This window comes from Bos javanicus, chromosome 2 (genome assembly GCF_032452875.1).
Source record: "Bos javanicus breed banteng chromosome 2, ARS-OSU_banteng_1.0, whole genome shotgun sequence".
NCBI classification, from domain to species: Eukaryota; Metazoa; Chordata; class Mammalia; order Artiodactyla; family Bovidae; genus Bos; species Bos javanicus.
Window position 1 is genome coordinate 88499158 of NC_083869.1, and position 25813 is coordinate 88524970.

At 36.9% G+C, this 25813-nt stretch overlaps 1 protein-coding gene across 4 annotated transcripts in view; it reads right to left on the minus strand.

The window, feature by feature from the left end:
* Window positions 1-25813, minus strand: part of FTCDNL1 (formiminotransferase cyclodeaminase N-terminal like) — an 88097-nt gene that overhangs the window by 41254 nt on the left and 21030 nt on the right. Inside the window, exon 1 of one of the 4 annotated variants that reach the window (XM_061380967.1) lies at window positions 598-928. The exons of 2 other annotated variants lie outside the window; for them this stretch is intronic. The gene's annotated coding sequence lies outside the window, so the exon portion shown is untranslated. Of the gene's footprint in view, window positions 1-265; window positions 929-25813 lie in introns of those variants that run through there. One more of the 4 variants, XM_061380985.1, reaches the window with a different exon arrangement.

Sequence of the window (25813 nt, forward strand, 5' to 3'; positions counted from 1 at the left end):
AATTAGCGGCAATATCAGGCTTTTGGCAAGCACTCAGGCTTATTAGTAAAAAGGGCAAGTTTTTCTCTTCTTCCTCCTCCTCCTCTAAGAATTTGACCCCGAGCAAGACCCCAAACACTTGTGGTTTGATAGGATGATCGTAATTCGCCCACCCCTTCGATCACCTTTGTGATTACTTCCGGCTAGAGACCCAAACCTGCCTCCCTCAGAGGAACTGGATGGACCTGTGCGGGGCAGAGCAGTCCCCAACGCTCTGCCACATCACCTGCGTCCGGCGCACGCACCACCGTTAGCACATTTAGGGCCGCAGAGGCTCGTCCAGGAGGCACAGCGCAGTGTGGGGCAGACGCCGCCACTAGCACTCCCTGTGCGGCTCCGCGCGGGTTCTAGCGTGGAGTGGCCCAGAGCCACGTGAGACGAAGGGTGGGCCGAGGGGTAAAACCTAGGGACTCGCTGTGGGCCCCCGGGGAAAACCAGCAAGGGGAGCGTCCGCGGCAGGCGGGGCCGGGAGCCAGGGGCGGCCTCCGGCCGCGCCTCCGGCGGCCCGCCTCGAGCTTGCAGCCACCTCGGCCGCTCCGCGGTTTGCGCGGAACCCACCTGCGCGCGCGGATGGCGGCGGGGTAGGACGGCGCCGAGCCCCAGTCGCCGCGCGTGACCAGTGCGCCGTTTCCGCCGCCAGCCCCGCCTCCCGGGCGCGCTCCAGTCCCACAGCCCGCTGGCGGGGCTCTGAGCTTCCTTTCTGACTCTACCCGACCCGACAGCGTGCTGCGTCCGGGAGAGCTTAACCTTTCTTCTAGAAGTGACTTCCCACCCCGCCTGCTTTAACTTGGAACTCTCCACGGTTTTCTTGTAAATGAATGACTTTTTAAAAGGGAATTAGAATCTAATGATGAGGTCATTACTTATTGATCGTACACCAGCAGGGGGCTCTTTTCTCTATTTACACAGAAACACACGTTCCCGCCCCCCCCCCCCCCCGCCTCGCCCGGCACCCCCCCCCCCCCCCGATAAATTCCCTCCTGAGAAACACTGTCCGCGAGCGACTGTGCATATAATCTGGACCAAGACAAAAGCATATACCCGTTTAGTCAAAATTACGAGTAGGAACCAGGCATTAAGCATTTCCCTTTTTTCTAGGCCAGTGAACCTTGAGAATACATTTCTCTTAAAAAAAAAAAAAAATCAGGACCTGCTTTTTTTCTTTTTAATGTAACAAGGATTAAATGTCACCATTTTGATCCAATTTTGTTCCTGAAGTGAAATAATCACTAAATAACTACTTGGGCGGAATACATTAATTTTTAAATCTATTTTTTATTTTCTAATTATACTTTTTAAACACAGATTTGAGGAAATTAACATTTATGTGGACATTTGGTTTCTAGCCTAATGTGGCATAAAAATAAGTAACATAATGAGTGTTAAAAAAAATCAGGTTCATGATGCTTCTCACATCATCATCATTGTACTTAGATGTCACAACAGTATTATGTGCGATTGTGTCAGATCCAGCCTTCTCCATCTCAGAGTGTTGGCAGGTAGGAGGGTTGTTGGCAAGAGGAGGGGTGTTAACCTCAGGATCCTGGATCCTTTCCAAGGCTGGTAATTACATTCTGCCAGCCAAAATTCATCCCATAATTTTAATTGGATAAATCCTTTCTGGCCTAAGCTACTGCTATGCCTGTCAAACTGTTGCCACATTTCACCCCAGAGGTGTCTGTGTTTTAGTTGCAAGAATCAGTCCCTTTGAGGTTGGTTTATCAGTTTAAATCCTCAAAGCGCCTTGGGACCCTAAGGAATTAAATATATATTTGAGGGTTTTTTTCCTATTGAATCTGCATAGAAAATGTATAAAATAGATTTATATGCATGTTAATGTCTGTTATCTAATGTCAGCAGATAATTTTGAGAGCTCTTTAACCAGATCAACATCCCTACCTTTCTCTTCTTTTCAGAAATTCTTATTGCCCATAGCTTTAACTTCCAGTTTCCAAAAAGCACCTAAGTATCTAAAGTTTCTTTCCATGGAGGACAATAGAAGTGAAGCCCTTATTTTTCACCTTTCCAACAATCCCATGAGATAATTTGCTGAAACAAAAGACAGAGTAGTAACATTACATCTAGTCTTCTAGTCTTCTAGTAACATTACATCTAGTCTTCTGGAGGGATCTCCAGAGAAGACAGGGGCTTCATGTGTTATAGCTGTAGCATCTGCCAGGACTAAATCTTTCTCGCCATATCTCCTAATCCTCTTTGTGAGAATCACTCTTGCTTCCAGAACTGCTGGGGCATCAAGTAAGATAAGGCCTCTCTAAGCATCAACACAGAGGAGTTACTCAGTAAACCTTGTTATTTTCTCCACTCTATTCATGTCAAACACAATGGAGAGAAAGCAGGGCCCGGGGTTCTTTTAGAAGGGGGGCAGCCTCTGCCCCTGCCTGAGGACTGTAAACATACCTTTTTGAAAAAGACAAGGAGACAGCAGCAAGGCTGATGAGAAGTTTAGCATTGAGATTGAAAGTCTTTTGCTGTCTTCAGGAATGGAAAAGTACCCTCGGTGTTAGTTTATCACATATAATTCTGCCCTGTTTTAAAAGAGTGTACGTCACATTTACAATTACATATTATTAAACACCTCATTTTTGTTTAACTTCGCATGCTTCGGAGGGACATTTTCATACTTTTTGGGTGAATGTGTTACTTTGATTCCTCATTTCTCCTGCTGTAAATCCACATTCTGGGCATTAGTTGTTTTGCTCATCGTGGATTCTGTCCAGAAACAAGTAAGTACTGGAAAGAGAGAACAGCTCAAAGTCCCAGTGTCACTTCCATCAATGACAACTGCCTCCGAACCCTCCCATAGCTTCCCTGTGAGACAAAAGGACACTTTTCTCATTTTCATTTTTGCAAGCAGAGAGAAAACAGTTCTTTTTCTTGGCCCATCAGAGTTGCGGTGGGTCAAAGCGGGAGGCTGCGTTCAGGCAGGGCTCCGCAGATCCACTTGAATCCAGAGCCCAGTGCTGCTTGAGTGGGGCTGGGACTAGGGTGAGTGAGGGAGCCATTCAGCTCAGGCGCAAAATACAAGTGGTGCCAAAAACTTCAGTAATGCAATACTTTAAGAAGTCAATACAAAACAATAATCGGTGCTGAACAAAATATCAAAATTTTAAGTAACGTCAGGAGCCTGTTTTGCACTTGTCGGCTCACTCACACTCACCTCACCCTGTGGTTGTATTCCCCTTCTTGCCAGCCCATTTCTGATTGTAGGATTGAAAAGAAACTATGCCACTCTGCCTTGCCTACATCCTTTCTTCTGCCCCTGAAATGGGCAACAAAACCAAAAATATCAAGGGTAGAAATTTCCAGGCGAGCAGATACATATAATTTATAGTTTGTTCAAGAGTTTCATTATTCTTGCCTGGAGAATTCCATGGACAGAGGACCCTGATGGGCTATAGTCCAAGGGGTCGCAGGGGGTCAGACACGACTGAGCAACTCACATAACACACACACAAGAGTTTCATGTATAGGAGACTTGGCCAATTTGAAGACAAATCCTTATTAGGACAAGCAAAAGAATCAACTCTACTAACAATCCATTTCACTACCTACTTACCTGGTACATTTCAGAATATGATAATCAGAAAGCTTCCTATTGTGCTGTGGAATTTTGAAATAATGTTTTAAAGAACATTTTAATTAATACAATGAATAATTTTCTCTTTTCATATTCTAGCATTCATCTGTGTTCAGGGAAATGTGAGTAGAAAATTTCTCTTGGAAAGACAGACAGTCCAGCGGTTACAACTCTGAGCTTCCACAGCAGGGAGCACAGTTCGATTCTTGGGGTGGGTACTAAGATCCCAAGCAGCACAGAAAAAAAAGAGGAAAAAAGAAGTCTAATTCCTTGTGCAATTTTTCTAAGATTACACTTTCACCATATTTTTGCACTATGTCAGATTTCATTCTGCCTTCTCCCCTCCTCTGGGAACTTGAGAAGAATTTTGTTTCTTCTTTCATATAAATGTGGTTTGACAAATGAAGAATTAAAAAAGAGCGACTTTAGTTGTCATTCTGGGACAAGTTAAGGGCAGAAGCAGATTTACTTGTTTGGATTAAATTATTTGAATTTAATGTGATATTATGAAATATGTGTTCTATTAGTCATTTTCTAACTAGCAGATAGGCTTCAGTGCTGCCTTATTTAGCATGGGGAAACTGTGCTATTCATTTATTTTAAACAAAGAAAAGGAGCTTGATATCTGGAAAGAAGTTACAATAAACAAGAGAAATAATTCCATTGGCCTTACATTTTTACCTTTAATTATGGGAAATGGATCTCTGGCCATTTTTGTCTTAATGAAGGAGGAAAAAAAATACAGAGAAATTGCCAGAATTAACAAGTTTTCATCTTTATTAATATTTGGGAAATACTGTTCCCTTTACACAACATGGACTGGATTCTTCTTCTTTAGTTGACAGATCTCTTTGTTATGAAAGACCAGCAGACTACAATGTAAGCATAGTTATTAGCTTAAGTTGGAATCCCTTGTTATGCATTCTATTCCTTCATAGCTGGAATATCTCCTGTAACTAGCCAAAAAAAAAGTAAGTCTATGATCTATTCATCCTTTAATTCATTCCTTTCCTTTCCTGCCTTCCACATGGTCATTTCTTTATGCATTCCTTCATTATGCAGCCTAGGTGTCAAATGGAAAAAAGTGTCTCCTAGAGCCTCTCTCCAAAGCTGTTGTTGTGTTTAAAAAAAAAAAAAAAAAAAACAACCTATTGTTTATACTGCAGAGGAAGAGCAATCCCTAAATTGACTTTGAGTTTTTGCTGAAAATTTGTCTTAATTTATGAGACGAACATTAATTCATAAAATGTATCTTATTTTATCCACAAAAATGCTGAGAATGTTTAGAAACATTTCCTCTAAAAACATTTCCTCAAAAAACATGAATTTTTGATGCATTATGAGGTTTAATCGGTATCTACTTAAGAAATCCAACTAGTAGGTGATGACTGCCAACTTTATTAAGAAAATGACACACCTTGTGACAGCCAGTCCAGTGGTGTTGTCATGCTCTGTGCACTTGTAGGCACTTTTGTGTTATTGTTGTTTAATGTCTTAGGTACATGCAAGTGAATGCCAGCTCTTACTGATACCAACAAGATAACCTCTCGCGTGCACTGGAGTCTGAGCAGAAGCATCCTGTGATGTCTGCGGGCCCTAATTCCCATTTGTGTTCAGAGCCATCCCTTGCTCTGAAAAGAAGAGAACCAGTTCTCCTGTTCTTGGGCAGATCTGCAAGGTCTGTCTCTGCAGGGAATTCAAACTGAAGGTGCAAGGGATTTTGAATGTTCTGGATTTGTACCGCTGATTTGTCTTTTACTGTCTGGTTCAGTGTTTGAAAGGATTTAACCTTTTAAAATCATGCCTTTTCATTACATTTAAATAGAAAATGTCTAATTTCAGAGGAAGAATTGGAAAAGTTAAAAATTTTTGGTATTCTTATTTTTAATATTTTCTTTATCCTACCTTGTGCCTCTCAGTTATTATTGAAATCTTACGTGAAGTTCTGCGTTTTTAAAAATGATTTGAAAATAAAAACTCATAGAATCTAAGGTCAGAAGGGACCTTAGAAATTCTTGTAAGAATTTCATTGTTTGTTCAAACAATGTTGGACCTGGAACAAATAGGCAGTAGGGTTGGAAGCAGAGTTTGTGATAAAGTAGGGTTAGGCTAGGCAGTGGGGGTGTCCCTGCAGTCCTGCACTTTAACCCCCTAACTGCTGCTTCCATGGGCCCTCTGAACTCTAAGGTGCCTTTGAAAACAACTGACTAGTTCAACTACTTTTCTGGGATTTGAAACGCTTTTTGTAACATCATACAAAGTTCTCATCTTTTGATGATTAACTTTCTATATTGAATCCATGATACTGTCTCAAAACACAAGCACTGTAGAAAATCCACACTACTTTTTAAAATTATTGGATTGTGGAGGAAAATAAATACGAATGGATATTCAAATCTGAAATGATCCATCAAGGGTTTTAATTAATACTTGTGGAAATGTGGTACAGAAACCAGAAGGATAAAGATTCGGGGGAAGAAGAAAAAAAGACTCAAAAAGATACAATCAAATAGAGTAGACAGTTACAGTCAGACAACAGGCAAGGATGAGAGTGGTTTAGATACTGTATCACTAACGGGTTCAGGAGACTGTAATACCGCCCAGCCCTTCTCGGTGCCTCTGTCACTTTTGACATCAGTATTTTCATTTCCCTATTTGGGGCAAAAGAATGGCAGTGCTCCTCATAGGAGATTTCTGTGTTTTATTTATATATGGAGCCCATTTTTCTGTTTTGAAAACCCCCTTTCAATTTTTTTCTTTCATTTCATGTTATGCCATTTGATCGATAGGCTTAAATTCTGAATGACAACAGAACTGGTCTGTAGCAGCGGTTTCAGCTACTCATATTTTAAAGGTGAATTTAAATTACAAATGTTAAAATATTAAGTGAAAAATATATAATGAAAATACATTTTGTAAATCAAGATCAAATATCCACTTGATAGCTACTAATTTACTCAAGTGAAATTCAAATAATTCTTAATCTTTGAGTTTTCTTCATGTATTAATGTAAGACACAGAAAAGAGCCCAGTGTTTTTTATGCCAACATGAATGGACCTAGAGATTATCATACTCATTGAAGTAAGTCAAACAGAGAAAGGCGAATATCATATGATATTATTCTATGTGGAATCTAAGAAAATTGATATAAATAAACTTATTTACAGAACAGAAACAGACTCACAGACATACAAAACAAACTTACAGTTACCAAAGGGGAAAGGTGGGAAGAAGAGATAAATTAGGAATTTGAGAGGAACATATACATACTACTATATATAAAACAGATGAACAACAGGGGTCTACAGTATAGCACAGTATAGGGGAACTATACTCAATATTTTGTAATTACCTATATGGGAAAGAAATATGAAAAAGAATGTAAATATTCTTTTATATATATCATATATAAAACTGAATCACTTTGCTATATACCTGAAACTAATACAACATTGCAAATTAACTATATACTTCAAGGAAAAACATTTTTAAAAGACCCCAATGTTTCATTTCCCTAAAACATTTTTGAAGTAACTATTCAAAGTATAAAGCATATGTTAACTATTCCAATCTAATTAGATTGTTTAAAACATTGATAAAAGTACAAATAGAGAAGACTGTGTACAGAAAAGATATTTTAAAAGCTTATCCTGGGTCAACCTATAGTAGTTACTGATACAGGAATAAACTAATCAGAAGACTGTATATTCTGCAAGATAACTTGATCTTCTCAAATATGTCCAGCCTTAAACACCAAATACATTAATAGGAATATATTATACTTTGTTCATTACAATGAAGTTAAAATATCTATAATAATACAAATTTTATAGATGAAAAGTGGTATTTTCTTTACAGATATTGTGACTTTGATGGTTGTAATGTAAATCAAAGAATATATAGTATTTAATACATCTAATGGATTGACTTTATAACTAGAAAACAGTGTTAAAGCTAAAAATAAACCTGAAATATATCTCATCAAACTCTATAAGGATGTGAAACTCAGACCTTAAAAAGTTAAGTGATTGCCACATGTCTTGTGTGTGTGTGTGTGTGTGTGTGTTAGTTGCTCAGTCATGTCTGACTCTTTGTGACCTCATGGACTGTAGCCCACGGTAGGCTCTTCTGTCCATGGAATTTTCCAGGCAAGAATATTGAAGTGGGTAGCCATTCTCTTCACTAGGGTATCTTCCTGATTCAGGGATTTAACCCAGGTCTTCTGCATTGCAGGCAGATTCTTTACTGTCTGAGCCACCAGAGAAGCCCATGTCTAGCATCAGTCTTCTATTTTAAAAAATCAGTGTTTGGAAGATGGAATCCAAGACCCTTCTCAGTGGGGTCCCATCTATATACTTTTAACAGATTTTCCCCTTTCCTTTTCCTAACCCTCCTCCTTAGTCTAATCTCATAGCACAACAGTATACTGTTCACCAAAACACACTTTGAACTACTGTATGTCTCTGGCTTTGCTTGTGCTTTGTTCAAAATTTTATTCTATGAGCCCCCCTCTACCCACCTAGTAAACAGTCCCCACCTCTAGGACACCTTCCTGAATTCTACCATCTTCTCCAAAATTCATCCTACTCTTCCGTGTTCTCAGAACATCTTACCACTGAAATATTCATCACATATTATTTTTATATTATTTCATAAGTGTCTCTCTTCTTCTGTTAGACTCAACAGGAATAAGGTAATTCTTGTCTTTTTAATCCTTAGAGTTCAGTGCAGTCTTGAGTTGTAGACACTTTGTAAGAATTTGTTGGAGAGTGAATTAATGGACTGATGGGTAGATTTATCCATTTATGCATAAACATATATAGGAACTATTTGATGAATGAACTGACAAACCAACAAAGGAGTGAACAAATAGGTCATTTTTTTAATCTTAGCACTATCAATATTTAGGGGAGGACAATTCTTTGTTGTGGAGGTTGTCCTGTGCATTGTAGAGTGTCTAGCAGCATCCTTGACCTCTCCCCACTAGATGCCAGCAGCAGCAAACCCCTCAACTTGTGACAATCAAAAACGCCTCTGCTGCTGCTGCTGCTGCTGCGTCGCTTTAGTCGTGTCCGACTCTGTGCGATCCCATAGATGGAAGCCAACCAGGCTCCCCCATCCCTGGGATTCTCCAGGCAAGAGTACTGGAGTGGGTTGCCATTTCCTTCTCCAATGAATGAAAGTGAAAAGTGAAAGTGAAGTCGCTCAGTCGTGTCCGACTCTTCTCAACCCCATGGACTGCAGCCTACCAGACTCCTCCGCCCATGGGATTTGCCAGGCAAGAGTACTGGAGTGGGGTGCCATTGCCTTCTCTGAAAAATGCCTCTAGTCTCTGCCAAAGGTAAAAGTGCCTTTGGTTAGGAACAGCGGGAGTAGAGGTGGCAATTCAAGTCGAAGGCAGAAATTAGAACTCTGGTCTCTGTTTCATTCCAGTACTTTTCCTATTAAGACTTCTCCCTGCTGAGATCCAAGTTCAATTCTTAGTCCTCTCCAAAATATCCTTAAAACCTGAGATCAATAACAGAGTTAACGGAAGTATAATCTATGGGATAAATTATTAAAAAGCAATATGAGGAGTAAAAGTACGCCTTTCTTATATCAATGGATCTGGTTTTGCTTTTTATAAAAACAGTATATTATCAGAGTGGATGTTATTAAATGGTACTTATTTGGCCTTGCCTAAAAATTGCTCCTAGAAGGCATATGGTTTTTAAAATTTTTCTAAATGCCGCTTCATAGCACCATCTTGTGGATTTTAAAGGAATTCATTGATTTCAGTTTGAAATGTCTAGTTATAAATATTGTAGATAAAGAGAAAAAGAAAAGAGAGAAACTATTTTAAGAATTTCCGACATTCTTTGCTCATTGAAATGCTCTACTGAACTCTGAATTAGGGACTTAGTTGAAATTTGACTTCGACTTTTGATATTTGGCCAAAATTTCTCTTTGGCTTCAATTACATCCTGCCCTACGGCTTTTGGAAAGTCAAATAGCCATGTACCTACGTCATCACCGTCATATCTGCATCTGTACAGTCAGTAAAGGAGCGCATAAGGCCAACAATGAAGGACATTCTAACATACTGGTTATATTTGAATATTAACTTTGAATGTACAGCTACAACTGGAATTAAAAGTTCCTTGTATGCTGGAAGTACTGGAAGAGCAAAGTGTTACAAAATTTGGGAAGACTGTGGAAGCAGATGATCTTGTTAAAAAGCAAAAAAACTTTTAAGTTGTTAAATGGAGAAATGGGGACTAGATTGATGATATGAATATTTATTCCTGTATCATATCAAATTTATAAAATTTTATTACTGAGTTTTTTTTATTGTAAAAGGGTAATTGCAAGTATACTTCCCATTTCTTCTATCCAAGAAGTTTATTCTATGATGATATCCAGCTTCAGCCTCTGAAAATTGTTGATATAATACTAAGTCATTGGGCATGTGATCTAAATATGTATTTATATGCCTCTATTCTAAATCTAAAAGGAAAGTAAAATTAAAAGATGACACAATAGACTTAAAGTTTCTTCCTTTTTTTCAAACGTGTGAATTTTTCTCCTCTGACTTGAAAAAAAATATTCAAGCACAAACTATGAGGAACATCAAATGCTAAGGGCACTACTGGGAACCTACATGGGATTATTGATGTAGAAAAAGCATTTCTGCTAACAGATGTAATTAAAATCTAATTTTATAGACAAAATGTTTAATAGTCTATAATTCTTATTCATTTTTCCCATCCCAATACACAATCTTCTTCTCTTCTCCATGAGACAAACTTAGCATAGCCATATACTAAAAGATTCCATTACTTGATCATCTCCTTTGTTCACCTCTTCAAATGTAAGAATTGTCAGTGGGGTTCAGCCTAGGACAATTGGATACCCAAGCTCCTTTCTTCCTAAGAGAAGGTATTATTACTTTGGGAAATGGGAGAAGGCAAGGTGTTAAAAAGGGAAGAAATTTTCCTGCAGGAAATTTCACATAATTGTTTTGATCCCAAAGTAATTATTTTATCGTTCAGGACAGTGGACTGCTTTGCCTATCTGTGTAGCTTAAAATAGAGCCCCAGCAGGTGGATCAGGAAGTGAAATCTAACAACCACAACGACAATAATTGCAGTGGCATTTAGCTCTCTTTAACCCACATTATCTCTGTAAGTAGGGAGCCAAGGCTATGAATAACACATTTTTGGCTTTGAGTGGATACAGAGATTAGTCAGTATTGCATAGTGGAACAAACTGCAGACCAGAGATCAAGTAGCCATAGTTTTATTCCCTCCTGCCACCAATGGTATGAATTAGACAAATGACTCAGATTTTCTGCACCTGGGTTTCCATATCTGTAAGTTGAAAGAGCTGGACAAGGTGTTCTGTATTGTCATTTCCAGCCTGACAGGTTAAGATTCTATGAATTATCCTATTGGGTACGAGTACAACCTCGCCTCCATATTCTCTTTCTGGTAATGGTACTGAGGGATGATTTGAATAGTGTTGCCTGGCACTGCTTAGGGATCTAACAAGACCATCTCTAACTTCTCCTTCTAGTCACCAAAGGTAGAAGATGTGGACTTTTAGAAGATGTGGACTTTACATTTAAAGCTTAATACTATTTATTTTTGATATATAACACATCTCCATAGATGTGTTATATATTTACATTTTACTTATAAATATTTTCTTCAAATTTCATAGGATAGCACCTACTTCTAACTATTCAAAAATCTAGGTTTCAAATTTCTGAACCTTTCTATAGATCACATATTTTTTAAACAGTCTTTTCCTGAAGAGGACCTACAGAACATATCTTCCTTGAGATGCTAAGTTTTCCACAAAGAAAATGAGTCTGGATCTCACCACATGGTATATTGTTTTCTGGGATATTTACCATGCCCATTATCATTTTAATGATTATGAAATCCACTTCTATCTTTATTTTCTGCTTGTTTTTATTTAGTTTATTTTGGTTTGGTTAATCTGGCAGAACTTTGGCGGGGGGGGGGGGGGTTGGGGAAAGCTATTGTTGAGGGAAATGGCTTTATCTTTCTAAACCTACTTCAGCCTGATCCAACACAGAAGCCATTCCTGGCAAGACATGATGCTTCTAGATAGGTTTTCCAGTTTTTTTTTTTGTTTGTTTTGTTTTTTTTATTGTATTTAATTATTTCTTTCTAGAAACAAGAACTCCTGAACTTTCTCTTTAACATGAGGATGACTGTTTGGTAGAGTACATGAACTACTTAAGTCCAATATTTAGGTACTATCAAAGATTCTGATATCTCCTGCTTACTGAAACTATCCCTGCAGGTAATTCAGAATTAAGGTAGTACAGGTAACTAACAACATGCCTGTGCGTGTGTGTTCAGTCAGTAAATTATGTCCAGCTCTCTGCGACCCCATGGACTGTAGCTCACCAGTCTCCTCTTTCCATGGGATTTCCCAGGCAAGAATACTGGAGTAGGTTGCCATTTTCTCCTCCAGGGGATCTTCCGGACCCAGGGATCGAACCCGAGTCTCCTGCATTGGCAGGTGAATTCTTTACCACTGAGCCACCTGAGAAGCCCAAACTCAGAATATCTGATACATATTTGGTGGGTTCCGTTGTGCTACCTTGTTCAAACATGGTTTTGGTAATGAAAATCCATGTCCGATATTCACTGGAATAAAAAGTACTTGGAATGTGAGAATTTTTAAAGAATATACATACATACAGAAAAGTTACATATTTACGAGAACTAAGATCAGTTAAGGACTTGGAACCTGCCACAATAAGAAGTAAGAAGGGATAACATTTCTATTTAATGCTAATTTCCTACCCTAAACCCTAACCTACTGAAATAAGGTACTAACTTGGTGAAACCAGAATCCTGACCTGATTTATGTTGAGCATTAGGCAACAGTTGTAGCAAAGGTGATGAGTGAGTCAGTTAATCTCAAAGTCAGGCATGGTTTTAAATTTAACCTATAGACACATGATGATAAGCAGTGCTGGGGAAACTAACATTATTTATTGTCATTATACATGATGCTATATTATCAAGTATTTTGATTAAAATAACTAGTCAAAATATTTTTGGTAAATGAATTTCAAACCATTTCTATATCTTAATTAATGCCATAATATGGTCCCACATATTTTAGTTTCTTATGACAATTGTCATTGTGCTTATCATTAGTATCAAATCATTACTAATGCTAATTTTGCTTCTATTTAATATTTCAAGAAAAGATTCTTATAATGTTTTTCTCTTAAAGTTATACACATTCATATTATTTTTACCTTATTTACAAATTAAGCACACTTAAATTACTAATCTACTTATAATTTTAAATGAGAAATGCTTTTTTAAAAAAGCAACAGGAATTAGAGTGCCCAAAATATTGAAAACATAATCCCTTTAAAAATATCCACCATCCCGCTCCTCTTTCTCTTTCTAATTCAAACTAGTTTCCTTTGAAGACGTCTTTTGCCAATGTTTCTGCAAACTATTTTTGTTTGAAAATTTCAGGGTGGAATAGTTTTTAAGATGAAGGAAACTGTATTTGCAATTACAGCTTATAAAGAAAACCATAAACTCCTTTTGGCATCAATTTGACTGAAGGTCAAAATTAGATTTCCTCTTCCTATACTATTTGAATTATAAACCTCTCTTCTTTTTTTTTTTTTTTAATTTTATTTTATTTTTAAACTTTACATAATTGTAAACCTCTCTTCTTGTAAGGAGATTTGAGGGATCAGCTGGAAACTGCAATATATTGTGTATTTGAATACTAGAGTTAAGGTACCATTTAAAGGGAACAGCTCACTTAATTTTGACCTTGTTCTGTTACAGTAATGATTTTTCACTTTTAGTACAGATGCCGTTGAGCGTGCGTGCTAAGTCACTTCAGATCAGATCAGATCAGATCAGTCGCTCAGTCGTGTCCGACTCTTTGCGACCCCATGAATCGCAGCACGCCAGGCCTCCCTGTCCATTGCGACCCTATAGACTTGTAGCCTACTAGGCTCCTCTGTCCATGGGATTCTCGGGGCAAGAATACTGGAGTGGATTGCCATTCCCTCCTCCAGGGGATCTTCTCAACCCAGAGACTGAACCCACGTCTCTTTAGTCTCCTGCATTGGCAGGCGAATTCTTTACCACTAGTGCCAGCTGGGAAGCCCATGCCATTGTATATTTTCTTAATTCAATAACAAGACTGGCTTTTAAAATTTCAGATTAATACTATTAAGGGTTGGAATAATTTCATGTCAGGCTATATGTGATAGTGTTGGTAATAATTGCAAAGAAAGGTGTTGGGGTCTACCATTTAGCAGAATTATTTATTAAGTGCTATGAGAAAATGACAGAGAAGGCGATGGCAACCCACTCGAGTACTCTTGTCTGGCAAATCCCATGGACGGAGGAGCCTGGTAGGCTGCAGTCCATGGGGTCGATAGGAGTCAGACACGACTGAGTGACTTCACTTTCACTTTCACTTTTCACTTTCATGCATTGGAAAAGGAAATGGCAACCCACTCCAGTGTTCTTGCCTGGAGAATCCCAGGGAACAGGGAGCCTGGTGGGCTGCCATCTCTGGGGTCACACACAGTTGGACATGACTGAAGTAACTTAGCAGCAGCAGCACCAGCAGCATGAGAAAATGAAAAATGTACTTATGGAGAGATAATTCCTGCTCCTAGGAGTATGTAATATATAGCTGGGTTCTTTTTTCTTTTTTAACTTCTATGCCAAACACTTCAAATCAATCTTAGTGAAAATGTCCTTTGAGTAGGAAAAAAAGTCACCTAATTTCCTCTCATCAACTCTTATTTGAATGCATCACCTCACTGGTAATGGTGCCAAAAGATAAACTGAAAATTCAAACTTATTTTACCTTAATTACTTAATGTCTATTAGGTTGTTTGTTTATGAAGTCCTAAATCATTGAGGTGAATAGACATGAAAAAACCCTCTGAAGAGGCAGGAATATGCATGTGTCACTTGTTAAGGAGTTAGATTTTAAGAGAAACGGTAAATCACTGAAGGGTTTACTGTGGTCTGAATATTTGTGTCCCCCCAAAATTCATGGTTGAAAACCTAATGCGCAAGCTGATAGTATTAGGACGTGGGGCCTTTCAGAGGTGATTAGGTCTTGCGGATTGAGGCTCCTGAATAGGATTAGTGCTTTTATAAGAGGATACAGAGAGCAATCTGCAGTCTGGAAGAGGACCTTTCCTAGAATCCAAACATGCAGGCACTCTGATGTCAGACTTCCAGTCTCCAGAACTTCGAGAAATAAATTTCTGTTCTGTATAAACTACCCACTCTATAGTATTTTGTTGCAACAGCCTCAATGGCTTAAGACTGAATCCAGCACCTGATTCTCTTAGGCCACACCTAAGTCTTTTCTGCAGATGGCCAACAGCAGATGGGTTATCAAGGTTACTGTTATTTAGTTACTTTTCCAATAACTTAAGTTATTGGACTTCTTCAGCCCTCATCTAAGTGAATGTGAAGATGTGCTGAGGATGACTTGAAATTTGTGTAAAATAAGCCTATGCATAGCTCTTTAACTTTCCCCCATGATTATTAAAAATCTGATATTAGCAATATACAGAGGACGAGATAGCTGGATGGCATCGCTGACTCGATGGACGTGAGTCTCAGTGAACTCCAGGAGTTGGTGATGGACAGGGAGGCCTGGCGTGCTGCGATTCATGGGGTCACAAAGAGTTGGACATGACTGAGCGGCTGATCTGATCTGATCTGATCTGATCTGAATGGGGCTTCCCTGGTGGCTCAGGCAGTAAACAATCTGCCTGCACATGCAGGAGACACAGGTCCAATCCCTGGGTTGGGAGGATCCCCTGGAGAAGGGAATGGCTACCCACTCCAGTATTCTAGACTGGAGAATCCCATGGACAGAGGAGCTTGGTGGACTACAGTACATGGGATCACAAAGAGTCAGACACGACTAAGCCACTAACACACACATCTTTGCTTGTGCAGTGGAAGCATGGAATCCTCACACCTGGACCACCAGAGAATTCCCTTATCTATAACTTTAAGAGGAGGTTTTTGATGTCAGTAGATCACTGGTCTTTCCATTACTTACACCTGTTTTTCCCTCAGGAATCCCTGATCCCATTCATGGTTCTGTCTCTCAAATATTTTCAGTGTCTGTACTTTCTATCCCACTCACCGATCAGTGGGATTACCTTCAATTTACCCATGACTAATAATGTTAATTTGGTAATTTGACTTAAAAGATGTCCAAAGGGCATCTTCTATTCATCCATTCATTTACTCTTTTGTTCATTCAACAAATATTTGTTCTTCCAAACACCTGAATGGAAATGGCTACTCACTCCGATATTCTTGCCTGGAGAATCCCATGGACAGATGAGCCTGGTGGGCTACAGTCCATGGGGTTCCGAAAAGTCAGGCACAACTAAGCCACTTAGTGGAGTGGTACAGTACTGAGCAAATTAGACAAAGAACTGCTCTCTAAACTTATTTTCTAGAGTTTTGACAAAGAGGCAACCACTACTTGGAAGATTCCCTTTGTATGGGCATTGGTGTTCCTGATTCTACTTTCTTTGCCCTCTGGGAAACTCTTTACATCCTCACAACAAGCCCACGCCTTTCACATACAGGTCAACAAGCTTTACATGTGTTTATTGTCACCCACCCCTCAACTCCCACCCCTTGCCCTGAATATTGCTCCAGGAATATCTGGAAAAAAATGTAAATGGTCACATTTTCATCTCAAGATAAAGTATTAATAGAAAAAAATAGAATAACCTGTGTCCAAAACTCATGGTTTTGAGAATACAGTTTCTAAATAATTATATGACAGAATTCAAAAAAAAGTATATCTTTACATAAAACTACTGTATAATTTAGTAACTATAATGTATTATTTTAAAATGAGTGATTATGCAAAATTAGTTCCCTTATATATCAATCTCTAATTTAAAACTTGTGTTTAAAGCTATAAAAGTTATCATAGCTTTTTGCAACATTGAATAGTATCTAATTTGAATCCCTTTAGAAAACCATCTGTAGTATTTTGAGTTTTGGCTGTTTCAAAATGGACTTTCTTTCTCGACAGGTACTTGATAGAGAAAAACTCAATATTTAAGCACACAATCTATGTCTGTTGTGAAAAGAAGTAAAGTAATAAACTGTCACATAAAAGTTTTCTCCCTTTTTAAATTTAAATTAAACTGGCTTCAGCTATTTATTTTTATTTCCTCAATCAAAAAAATTAAATTGTAATATGTTATAGTATAAGGTACTTTCTGTTGTTGCTTTTTTGGAGAATGAGAATAGAAATGATTTTTAATTTTCAAGATTGAAAAGATTTAATAACTAGATGAATTATATTTTTTAATTCCCATTAATTTATTTTCAAATGAGGAAAACCCATAACTTTGAGAAACTGATTATTATGGGGAAAAAACCTTGATTTGCAATTGTACCCAAATATGAAAGCCTACATTTTGTAAGCATAAAGATTACATTCTCTTCAAAAGATTTGCAGTTCTCATAGGCCCATAACTTAGAGAATGAGAGGATTGTAATTTGAAAAATTACAGATTTCATTGTTTTTTTGATGTGTGAAACCTATAAACAAATATCAAGAGATTGTATTCCAAGACTGAAAATCCCTTGTTTAGTTTTATAAGGGACAGTGCCCTGTGTGGCTTATAACCCTGACTTAAAAGAAAAATGCAGAGTAATGCAAAAGACACTCTAATCATTGCATCTAATTACAAAGAAGAATAACTCTGTAAAAAATATAAGTATCCTTGGGCAGGCATGTGGTCTGGTGGTCAGAGCATGGGATTTCAAGTCAGTAGTCTAAATTTCTATTTTAAACACCCGTTCTAAATTTCTCCATGATTTTGGGAATGACATTAACTTTATTTTTAAATACAAATTTGAGATTTGTGCTTGATAATTACAAAGTAGCTTTTAATCCTCTATCAGAGGTATAAGTCTAATCCTGTAGAAAAATTGACAGGTGTTTTCATGACTTCTTGGTGGTAAGAAACTCACTTGACAAAAAGAAAGATCAGGTAAATATAAATGAATTCAGAATTTTTTTCTTTACCATTTGCCAGTAGCATTGCTATACCCATGTGCTATTTCAAAGTTAGCTCAGGTCATTATTTAACAATCAACCTACTTATAATGGGGGTATTTTGTATAGTTTTCCTCCAAATTGCTCCTTTGTTTTTGAGGAAATGGTAGTCCTCAGTGGAGCCAACACTGCTCTTTTTATACTAATTGTTATTGTCACTCTAAGGAACCTGTACTCCACAGTGAGGAGTCTGCTTTGTATTTTTGTTTATGTAGTGTTTTTTAAGTGTTCCTCCAAGTGTAGTAAGTACAGATAAATTACCATGTAAGTTTTATTTAAATTACTGATAGATTTCTAGGGATAAATGTAGGTAAGTAATTCAAATTCTAACACACCTCTATAAATCAATTACCACAGTAATTTTCATTGGGAATAATTAACATGTGAATTCAAGGAATGTGACCTGACTTACAGAGTTGTTCTATTTCTTCCTGTTTCTATTTCTTTTCTGTTTTAAAGACAGAGTTTGAGTACTCTGTGCATTTTTTTGAGTATGATAATATTCTTCTATACTTTTTAGTCCTAAGTTTAGCTAAAGATTATGCTTAATTGTTCGTGAATCCACCCAGTCTAATTTGCTAATAGTCAATGTACAAATTAGAAACAAAGAGCCAAATCAGATATATTGTGGAGTACTGCTACAGCAGGCAGGGAGGTTGCAAAACATGTGGCCAAAATCTCAACCCCAACAAGAACTTTCAGTGCCTGATCTATTGCACACTTTCCAGACAAATGGTGATCTTTAAAAACAGCAATTTATCAAGATAATGCCTCATGAAAGGAAATGGAAACCATTATAAGGCAAAGTAAAACAGCTTAAGGACAGATCTTGTTTTATGTTTCTCTGATTAGAAATGCAGCGTAAGAATGCCTTGCTAAAGTACTTAAAGCACTATTAAATGGTCCAAATCTCAGGTAAGAAATCATGGAGTCAAAGGATCAAATCCCAACAGGGTCAGTTTGGTCTCCTGGTATTATACAGGAGGAAAATTAGAATTGAGCTTTCCTTAAATTTGTCCTCTAGGGGAGATCTCAGAATGGAATCCTTGTGTGGTGTTTTGCAGTAGCTCTAATAGCTTCATGGAGTGCCTGTAGGTTCCAACTGAACTTACGTTAAATAAAAAAGGGAGAAATCCAACTTCTTTTTTTTTTTTCCAACTTCTTAAGTTCATAAAATTAAAGTTATACCTATTAAAAAAAAAAAAAAAACTCGAACAAGTAGGGAAATAATAGTACTATCTATGCAAAATACCAAAATTTAGTCCTGTAATAAGTCCACTAAAGTCCACTTCTCAATTCCCTACTTGGGTTGTTCAATGCATCTTACATTCAAAAATAATAGGAAGAAAGGGAAGATTCTTTGAAATTTGTCTTTAGTTATAAAACACTAAATTTCTCCTTTTTAAATCAAACTCTGAGTCTATGGGTTCCCAAATCAACCCCACTTTACTTCCCCATCGCCTAAAGATACAGTGGAAATAAGTTGAAAACAACAACATTTCCTATACATGTGATGCTGCACCTCTGAAAAGGGAAAAAAGAAAAAAAAAAAAATTTAAACCATTGGATAAAAGTCTACCATAACAGAGTTAGATACAATAATTTGTCAATTTCTAGTATTGAAAATACAGGACTTTGACCTTCATTCCTCAAATATCCTTCATATCCAAAAAATAATGTTGGGAAGACATTTTTCTAAGTACCAATTATAATGATAAACTGTAATTTTTGACTAGTTTAGCTGACACTTGAACTTTCTCCAAGAGTTCAGATTTCCTCCCATTAGCACATTTTACCCAGTATTACAATGTAATTTTTGCATTCCAATCCTAAATCTGCTAGAGTACTTTATATGGATATGGGACATTTGGCTTGGTGTAACAGAGCCAGAAACCTGGTTGAAAACTTTGGAAAAAGAGAGAGTCCCTCTGTTGTCCCAATGTAGAACTCATCCTATAAAACTCAAGTTTTATTTCTGACATAGCAAAACTGTCTCTAAAAGGTTACCATGGAATCAGAAACAATCATTTAACAATGGATTTATATCATTTTCATCTTGAGTTTATTTTAAACTGAAGTGTGCTATGAACAATTCTTATGTTGGATTGCTAATTACAAAACAGACTTTTAATGACTGTAACTGGGAACCTATAAAAATGGCAACGTGTATTAATCGCCATTAAAATACCACATTCTTATTGTTGGGTTAGACTTTTGAAATGGTATCAAATACAGCTGTACTGACTTTTACAATCATTATTTATCATGATAAAATAACTAACAGTTTTTCATGATAGAATTTTATAACAGAAGTAATTACTGTTTAGGATTAGGTTCAACTGTGAGACACAGAAACCCCAAATTACCAGGTTTAAATAAGAGAAAAATTTCTCTCTCTTATAAAATCCAGAAAGCAGTTCAGGGCTGGTATTATGGATGCACATTCAGACTCAGGCGCTTCATACCATCCTCAATATTCACTTTCCAAGTGATTCAAAGTGATTGCTCTACCTCATTATTACATTCATGGTCCAAGTGCTGCTACCGCTAAGTCGCTTCAGTCGTGTCCGACTCTGTGTGACCCCATAGACGGCAGCCCACCAGGCTCCCCCATCCCTGGGATTCTCCAGGCAAAAACACTGGAGTGGGTTGCCATTTCCTTCTCCAATGCATGAAAGTCAAAAGTGAAAGTGAAGTCGCTCACTAAAGCGACTTTAGAAAACACAGGCAGTAAGTTCCTTAACATCAGTCTTTATGATATTTTGTTTGGATTTGACAGTAAAAGCAAAGGCAACAAAAGCAAATACAAGTAAGTGGGACTACATCAAACTAAAAAGCTTCTGCTCAGCAAAGGACACCATCAACAAAATCAAAAGGCAACCTACTGTGTGGAAGAAAATATTTGCAAAACATTTTTCTGACAAGGGCTCAAAAGACAAAATATATAAAGAATTCACACAACTCAATAGCAAATAAATTCATTTGAAAAGTGGATCTGAATGAACATTATTCCAAAGAAGACAAACAGATGGCCAACTCGAACATAAAAACATGCTTAACATGACTAATGACCAAGGAAATGGAAATGAAAACCACAATGAGATATCACACTTGTTAGAATAACTATTATCAAAAAGATAAGAAATAATAAGTGTTAGGGAAGATATGGAGAAAAGGGAACCCTTGTGTACTGCTGGTAGGAATGTAAATTAGTGCAGCCATTATGGAAAGCAGTATAGTCGTGCCTCAAAAAACTAAAAACAGAACTACCATATGATCTAGCAACTCCACTTCTGCGTATTTATCTTAAGGAAATGAAAGCACTAACTCAAGAAAGATACACACACCTCCATATTCATTGCATCATTGTTTACAACAGCCAAGATATATGGAAAGAAAGTGAAAAGTGAAAGTGAAGTCACTCAGTTGTGTCTGACTCTTTGCGACCCCATGGACTGCAGCCCACCAGGCTCCTCCCTCCATGGGATTCTCCCCAGGCAAGAGTACTGGAGTGGGGTGCCATTGCCTTCTCCAGGGGATCTTCCCGACCCAAGGATCGAACCCAGGTCTCCCGCATTCCAGGCAGACGCTTTAACCTCTGAGCCACCAACCTAAATATTCATCAATAGATGAATGCATAAAAAATGTGATATATGTAATATTCTATTATACAAATATATATGTATGAATATTATTCAACCATAAAAAAGAAAGTCTGCCATATATAGCAACATGAATGAACCTTGAGGTATGCTAAGTAAGTGAGACAGAGAAAAACTAATATCTTACTTGTATGTAGAATCTAAAAAACACGTTAAACTCATAGATACAGGGAACAGATTGGTGGTTGCCGGGGGAGTGGGGGGGGATGTGGATGGGTGAAATGGGTGAAAGTGGTCAAAAGTTACAAAATTCTCATTATAAAGTAAATAAGTCCTGGGAATGTAATATATAGCATGGTGACTATAGTTAAGAATACTGTAATGTATATCTGAAAGCTGCTAAGACAGTAGAACTTAAAAGTTTTCATTATGAGAAAAAAAAATTTAACTGTGTGGTGATAGATGTTAACTAAACTTATTATGATGGTCACTTTATAATATATACAAATTGCTTTCCTGGTGGCTCAGACAGTTAACAATCTGTCTGCAATGCGGGAGACCTGGGTTCAATCCCTGGGTGGGGAAGATCCCCTGGAGGAGGGCATGGCAACCCACTCCAGTGTTCTTGCCTGGAGAATCCTATGGACAGAGGAACCTGGCAGGTTCCAGTCTATGGAGTCGCAAAGAGTCAGACATGACTGAGCAACCAAGCACACACAAATATTGAATCATTACGTTGTATACCTGAAACTAATAAAGTTATATATCAACTATGTCTTAATGAAAAAACAAATTTGAATGTGCTTAATCAATTTGTCTGTTTTATTGTTTGCTGCACACTATGAGATTAATACAATCCTATATACATATGGTAACATTTATTATATCTAATAGCTATTTATGCTAAATTTAAAACATGTGTCATGTCATAGCTCCTAAAATCCAGGGTAATGAAGTCAGATGTGGACTCTTCTAGACTGCCTCTTTCAGTTACCAGCTAAGTAGCCTTGGGCAGTTTTCCAACTCAAATCTCAGTTTCTCTCCTATAAAGTAGATATTAGAAAACCTACCTCAAAGGGTTTTTATAGGAGTAAATCAACTAATGGCATGTGTATGTAAAATTAGAGCATAGCATCAGACACACAGTATGTGCACAAAAATGATTAATTCCCTCACTATTTTTAGGAAGCAGAGCCAGAGTTGTGGCTTTTTAAAATTTTACCTTGCCTAAGAAGGACCTTGGGAGTTGTTAAAATGGAGATTCCTGGGCCATGTCTCCTCAGTCTGTGAATCCTCAGTTTGGAGAAGAGAAGCAACAAGACTGCAGATGGTTCTTAGGTCCCCTCTTGAAAAAAATATAAAGGTTCAGGTGATAAGGGCACCAGGTGGTAGATGTGGGGACAACTGGTCTCTAATCTAGTTTGGCTTTCTAACAGACTTAACACATGGTTTAAGGCAATATATTTTCCTTTCGCTCCTTCTTTTAGCCATTTGTAAAATGTGGATAATAATTACTTCTTCATGAGAAAATACTAAATGAGAACTTTGAGATCAAATCTATTGCTTTTATCCCAGGTGAAGCCTTTGTAAATAGTGACTAAGAAAAGGAGAATTAAAGTTTAAAAAGGAATAAAACCAGAAGAAAATGTGTTTGGTAAAGGGCATAAAATTATGTTTGGAATGAGGCGGGAGATGAAGAAACAAACTGAAAAGGGACTGGAGACAAGCAGCAGAAACATGGGGCAAATCAGCAACAAATACTAAGTCTTGTATGTTTCTTTGGGGAATTGGGAAATGAATAGTTACACTCTCAGAAAAGGGAAGGAGTTAAGAGGAAAAGCGACAAAAGAACAGAGAGAAAAGGAATGAACACACAGGGGAGGAAAACTGAAGGTCCAATGCAAGAAAAGGCAGGCAAAGTGGTTCTGGAATTTATATCTTGCCTAATTGTTCCCTTAAGATCCATGAGAAAAGAGAATTCTGCTGAAGGGAAAGAACTAAGCAGAATTTCTGAAGGCAAGAGCACAGAACCCATAACCTAAAGGCCAATTTGTAGTTGGGAGATTTTTCTTTTAAGCCAGCAAATACCCACACAAGGATTTCATTGAAGGAAATTTGATTATGAAGTCACTAGGGATGATTTAAGGCTTTTTCATTGACTCAGATGCCAGGATGGAAGACTGAATTTCAGGAATAGACCAATTTGAAATAAACTATCAAAAGTTTTTGGGAGGGAAAAAAAAAACTTCTGGCTATTAATGCTGTTTAAATAGGATATAGAGTTTTTAAATGAATATTATTTATAATAAACTGATGGGAAGGAATCAGTTTGGTTAAATATTCTGAAAAACATTAAATATGGAAAGAAAAATTATATAAAAATGTAATAGAACATCTATAACAAGGTAATCTGAGTTGTTAGTTTGCGCTTGTCCTCTTCATATTTCCCTATATTATTCTCTCCCTCCATTTCAAGCAGACAGCTATGCTTTAGATTCCCTTTGTCAGGGGAGTTTTGTAGCTGGTTTAGTTTAAAACCAAAAGTTGCTCTTTCCATCTTTTGTAAAAGCCAAGATTCATCAAGATATTACGTTAGGAATGCCATTGGAGAGGGGAGAAAGGGCAGCCAGAAAGAGAGGTTATCAACTATACCAGCTGAGTTTTGAAATGTTCTAAAGGACTTTGATGGTTGAAAAGTAATGCAGTACTTAACGTCTGTTGCACTTTCAATAGCATCCAATATATTCAAGTCGTAAGTATAAAACTGGTTTTTCTTAAGACTTGAAACACAACTTAGAAATCTAATAAATTCACTTTATTTTAATCTGCAGATTTTTTAAAATTATAAATTATCTCATATGTATAAAAGAATGTGTGCATATATGTATGTATACACACATACAATGAGACATAAAATAATATACATGGCTCAAAGAATAATAAAATACATATCCATGGAGCCACAACCCAGCTCAAGGAAAAGATTATCACCCTTGAAGCTTTCTGAACCTCTCCCTGATCAAATCCTCTTCCCCTACCATCTCTTCCAGAAACAACTACCTATTTTCTGTTTATAATCCTCACTTTCCATAACAGTTTTATCTACAAATGAGTGTGTATATGCTGAAATCATATTGTTTAGTTTTATGTTTTTGAACATAGATGACAGTATGCTTTATCTGTGATTTGCTTTTTTTCTTTATTTCAATTAATTTATTTTTAAATTGAAGAATAATTGCTTTATAGAATTGTGTTGGTATGATTTGCTTTTTTACTCAACACTATCTTTCTGAGATTTATTTTAGTTATTCCCACTCATTTTCACTGCTGTATAATATTCCATAATTTGAAAAACCAATAATTTACATATCCATTTGCTGTCAATGGACATTGGGTTGTTTTCAGTTGTTCTTCTGTTTTATTTTGATATTATGATCAAGGCTACTATGAACATTCTTGAAACATATCTCTTAGTGTATACATGTAAGAACCTTTCTAGGATAAATACCTAGGAATAGAATCATTGAGTTGTGAGGTCTGTCAAATTGTGTCTCAAAGGATTCCATCACTTTGCGTTCCCTCAAGCAAAGAGATCTTCATCTTTCTAATACTTGATATGGTCAGACTTTTTCATCATTATCAATACTGTGGGACATAAAAATACATTATAAATCACTTTTATTCATTCCTTGCTTAATGTTCAATTAATTCATAAGTTCAACAGATTATGATTCCTTAAAAAGATAACTCCTCATTTACAAAAAAATTAAGTCTTTTAAACCATAATAACCCATTTAAGATATCTGATTATCTGAGCTACTTTACCCAACTGACAAGGCAGACAAACAATTCAACAGGCAAAACCTAAGATTTATAACTATTAAAAATCTAATGAATTAATAACAAGACAGACTCTATAGCCCAGGGAACTATACTCAATATTTTGTGATAACCTATATGGGAAAAGAATCTGAAAAGAAAAAAAAAATATATATATATATATGAATCACTTTGCTGTATACCTGAAACTAACACAACATTGTAAATCAACTATACCTCAATGAAAATGAATCACTATCAAAAAATCTAATGAATTAAACTCATTCATGTGTTAAATTAGGGCTCTCAAACATTCAAGCACAATTCTTATTCTTTTTACAGTTGAAATTAACACCTTAGGTCTAACATCTAAATCAGAAAAGTTAAGAAGGTTAGATGTTAGACCTAAGGTGCTAATTTCAATTGTAAAAAGAACAAGAATTGTGCTTGAATGTTTGAGAGCCTTAATTTAACACATGTATGAGTTTAATTCATTAGATTTTTTGATAGTGATTCATTTTCATTGAAGTATAGTTGATTTACAATGTTGTGTTAGTTTCAGGTATACAGCAAAGTGATTCATTTATATATATATATATACTTAACTCCAGTACTTTG